The following is a 5,265-nucleotide window of genomic DNA, read 5'->3' as shown; positions in this document are numbered from 1 at the left end:
ATGAAAAACCAATGGGATGCCTGGGGTAAGTTTAAAATGCAACCATCCCAGAAAAAAAAAAAAACAAGCATACAGTCACCCTAGACAGTGGATACTAACCTTCTCCCAGGAAAGCATGAATCCAATAATACCGGTTAAGCAGAACAGTCATGGTGCTGTGAGCCGTCTCTGAGATGGCTTCCTTCAGGCACTGAAGCAGCCAGACTTGGGCCTGTGCTACTTAGCAGCAGCAAAACTTAAGGAGACTAAATCCCACTGCAGTAAAGTTCCTCTAACTAACTAAGACATGCACAGATCCAAGGACAAGGGGACTGGGAGAAGTTTGGGCTTTATTTTTAACATATCAAAATTAAGTTGCCTATGACACCTCAGCCTGGCATTCCTCACAGAGAGGCTAGGGACAGACATTACACATAAACCAGTTTAAGTGATCAAAAACTGGTTGAAAGCTGTAACAGAACAGAAGCTCAGTGCACATAAACCATTTTGAAAATGGCTGAAACCAGTATGAGATAAACCTGGCTGGATGTACTATCAGACTTAACTGATTTGGGTCAATATCTGTCCCAGCCCCTTTGCTGGTTCAAGATAAACCAGACACCCCCACCATGCCGGCATGCTCTCAGCTCCACAGCAGGGTTGCCCCCGCCCCCCACCTGCAGCTCTGGCAGACTGCAGGCTTCTCCCCCCCTCCCCCGCATCACTCCCTGCTAAGCAAATTCCCCCCTCCCCTCTCTTGCTGAGATGTCTATTAGGTAGCACAGGGGTTGCCAACTGGGGGTACATGTACCCCCGGGGATACTTGAGAAGGTCCCAGGGGGTACATGGCAGCAGCGTGGAGAAGCAGGAGCCCTTGGGAAGTGTGCTACTGCCACAGGCGATAGTGCATGGCAGCGGTGGCAGGCAGCAGCATGCAGTAACAGCAGGCAGTGGCAGCGGCGGCAGCAGAGTGTGATGCCAGCATGCCCCCCCCGCTATCAGCCAGCTGCTGGGGGACACCCCCCCTGTTCATCCAGGGGGTACAGTCCAGGAGGGATACCCACCAGAAGGGGTACACTCCTTAAAAGGCTGTAAACCCCTGAGCTAGCAGACCACATGCTGGCTCCCATCCATCCTTAGTCAACAGGTGGAATCAACAGGTAGCTGGTAATGTCCCTCTGTTGTTGTTTTAAGGGGGTGATAAACACCGTTATCAATTCCCTGCTTAACAAAGTGCCCTGCTGGGGTCTGGCCATGCCCCCCTCAGCTCAGTGCTGTGGAAGGGATGGATAGGTGTGCTCTAGTGCCCCCTGGCTTCTAGCCTGAGCCACTGCAGGCATATGCCTGCATGTCTGGGATGTCTGTGCAGTTACAAACCAGTTCTGCCTAGCCAGGTTAGACTAACCTGCAAAGATTGGATCAATTCACGGTCAGACTTCCTGATTGCCTGTCGCTAGGCAGGGAGATGACAGCAGGCACATCCAAGACATAACAGAACAAGGTAAGAAGCTGCCCGTGTGCACAGGATTTGGGTCATCTGCCAAAACCCACCAACCCCAGCCCCAAATTAAGACCAGGTAGACAAATTTTTATTCCAAGTGAACAACAGTTGCCTTTATGCCAAGGAAATTTGTACTGGTGTATCCAGATGCCATCTAGGTCTCGCTCAGTCCTCACCAGGACCCCTAATTCAGATGCACAAAGGCTGTCCTGTAACCAGCAACCTGAACCCCAATACAGTGTATGGAGGCAAGATGCCTCCATGGCTAAAACAGGGGCCTGGGAGTGACAGGACGGTTCATGGCTTGGCACTTAGGGATGTAGAGCATGCACGATTCTCCTCAGCTCAAACTCACAAGCACTGAGGACCTCTAAAATTAGGCCACTGACCTCTGTACCCAGGTTTCAACCCCTGTAAAAAGGAGGTGAACATTTGCTTGCCTCAGTCTTTCTGATGTGTTACAAGGTCTCTTAGGGAATGAGACAAAGGGAGTGGGGAAAAATTTTCTTCAGCAGAAGTGAAAAGACCACTCCACCCTCCTCCCAGCCTCACAAGGCAAAGCTGCAGCACCAGGCTGCTCCTTCCCACATGATAAATGCAGGCCAGGAGGTTGAATGAATGGCAGGACTTATGTCCTAGAAAGCAGCGATTGCACAGCAGGGTGAAGGCCTTCAGCAGTTAGAGAGGCCCTGCCAAGTCTCGCAGTTACAATACCACATGCTTTTCCCTCACTCAAGGATTCTGCTGAGATGAATGGGGGCTCTGCCAGTGCACATGGGATACAAATGGCCTTCATCAGCACCTGCTGACTCAAACCCAATATATCCCGAGCCCCTTGCCACCCCTCTCAATCTCTGCAGCAGACAGCCCTGGCTTGGTTTCCCCAGAGCCTCACAATTAGCAGCTGCCACAGGAGCAATGGACACTTGTAATTTTCCAGCTTGCTCTGCTGACCAGGGGCTCTTCCAATGGTTTGCTTTGGACAGACCCTTACAGATCTCTCTACAGATACAGATTCATGCAGCAACCCACCTCTTTTTTTTCTTTGTTTCTCTTTTCCTTGTTCCCACTTTGCCATGCTTTCCTCAACACTTGCATCTCCATTCCTGCCTCCCCTTGACAGCTTCCCTCTTGCTTACAGATGAATTTACCCTTGCCTTTCCATGTATGCATAGTCTCCCTTGCTACCATTGATCTCGATTCTCCACCACAAGTCAAATATTCAATCAGATGCTTAGTAATCCAAGTCACTATCTAACACACTGCATCAAATATCTGGGGACTAATCTCAGGAGCTACCAACACCAGTGGTCAGAAGCCAGCGCTTCTTTAAACCCCCAGCATAAACATGAGGATTGCTCAAGTTGTGGCCTCATGTCTCGAGTAGATCCTGCAAGAGAGCTCAGGACTGACATTTTCCTGGAAGGGGGAGAAACCCTACAGCTCGTGCAGGAAGCAAACATGAGGGTATACACCAATTAGCAGTGCACAGCAATTACGGGAAAAAGCAATGGAGTTAATCTGCTAATTACACCAGCATAGGTGGTCTTTTCACCTATTAGAAAGGAAGGTGGCAGCTCATTTAGAGCACACTGCATAATCACAGCAGTGGGAACCATGTTAACTGTAACTACAGCTAGGTTTATTGTACGTTTCCCCCAAGAAGCTGTATTAGATATATACATACAACTCATTCAGAGACCATGAATTTAACTTTCCGTGCCGACTGCGTCCTCCAGCTGTACAGGACAATTTTGGGAATTTACTCGCTGTGAAGACAGCTGGTAGGAGGCAAATGAAAGGAGTATGTTGGAGGGGGGACATTGGTCACCATTAGCAGATCTGAAGTCAGGACCTCCAACCCTAAATTAATCCCCAACTTCTACCACTCCAGCTGAAGAATCAACTCCAATTGGGGGGTGCCTGCTCCATCCTGAGAGCAGACTGAGGGCAGACACATCAAATTCTTATGGAGCCACCTACAATTTAGTTGGTTTATTCTCCATAATCTGGAATAGGGAAGGAATTCCAATGCAAAGTCTATTTTTGGTGGGAGAAGAGTTAAACAGATCCTACCTGGTGAAAAGTGAATACAGAGTTTAGGTTTAAGCTTTCCCAGGAGTCTGGCATGAAGGTCCAAATTACTGATCACTGATAGTCTTCCATATATCTGAACTGCACGAATCAGCTTGGTATGGATATGCATAACCTATGGCATGGATAGGCATTGCATCCTATTCTTGTTCTTTGTGGGAAAAGAGGAAGTGGCTGGGAGGGTACAGAAACTCGCTTTGCTTTATCTGCTCAGAGTCATGACACTGGGTTAGTTCAAATGTTTTGCTCCTTTTGTCTCCCACACCCACCAGCACATGGAAGGAGGGTCTCATGTCAGTAAGTACTGGGTTAGCCAGTTAGAAGCCACTCTGTGTTCGTTAGGGCAGAGGTTTCTATTTATTGGACTGGGGACAGGGAATAACACAAAAAGACAAAAGCCACCCCCAAACAAACCTTCTGGATTGTTCAGGTATGAAAAAAGAAAAAGCCAGGGCAACACAAGAAACAAAGGCGAGGGACAGAGACTTCAGTCTTGGCACACATGCTGTACCTCAGCATAGGGACAAGATGAGAAGGCTAAATTTCATCTCTCCCCTATGAAGTGTGGCTGACTGTGTTATGTTGTCTAAAAGGTACTATTGTAGTTCCAGGCAAGTGCCTAACTTTGCCCAAATGAAGTCACATGCACCAAAACACATGCACTTGAACGCTACCCATATGCAAAACCAGAATTGGTGCGAGTCTTCTCATGGAGAGCGCTATGCACAGCACCCTTTTCTATACCCTGGGACACAAGCTGTCATTGTAGAGGGCTTTCACTGACAGACCCGACTGCACTGCTGCATACTCAGAGGATGGCTGAAACTTCCCATGCAAGGCTTAGAAGAGTATTATGCAGTAACATTCAGGATAACAAGGAGTTGCACATTTTGTGCGTTGTGGAGTATGCACAGAGATCTCACCTAGGAAGCCCCACATTGGGGTGCTACTGTAAAGAGAGGCCTCAGCTATGCTGGATTCCCTATACAGGGGATCTAATCCTCCAAAGCAAAGATAGTCAATCTAAAAGCAAAACACCTGAGAAAGGATAAATGGACAAAGGATTTGAAATAGACAAGTTAGTACAGTGCAAAACAAGTACTTTTGAGTTGCATGTTCTCTCTTCTCACTGGGAAAAAGCAGCAGAGTAAAAGAGATGAATAAGAAAGAATAAGGGTAAAGACTAGGCAAACTCTTTTCAGACTCCCATCCCTTTCTCCAAAGGATACAGTGCTTTGGCAATGCCAACTCGTGTAAGAGAGGATTAGGATTGAATGTGATAAGAGCATATGGCCATTAAGATTTTATACATTTTGGAAGCATGTTGGGCTTTCACAGGAAAAATTTAAGCCTCTTCTGTAAGTCAACTGGCTGCCAGATGTTCAGACAAGCAAGCCCAAGCAGATACCAAGCAAAAAGGGGAGTGGGGGAGCTTGTTTAAAAGTCATGTTAACACAATGGGTTAAATGAAAATTTTGCAGACTCAGCATTCCATGTCTTCTACACCTGCCACTTGCATTTTTGGAGGGTTTTTTTCTAAATGCTTCTCTCACATGGTTTTGTTTGGGGGAAGAAAGAGAAGAAAGCTATGGGAAAAAGACTGAACAAGAGAGTTAGTAATGGCTGGCCAAAAGGTAAATCAGGTAACAAAATCACAGGACTAGTTTCCCATTCCAGGTCTACTCAGTTAG

Source organism: Gavialis gangeticus, unplaced genomic scaffold, assembly GCF_001723915.1.
Source record: "Gavialis gangeticus isolate Ggan-Ray unplaced genomic scaffold, GavGan_comp1, whole genome shotgun sequence".
Lineage (NCBI taxonomy): Eukaryota > Metazoa > Chordata > Crocodylia > Gavialidae > Gavialis > Gavialis gangeticus.
The sequence above is the reverse complement of the archived record's forward strand: the minus strand, read 5'-3'. Positions refer to the sequence as shown.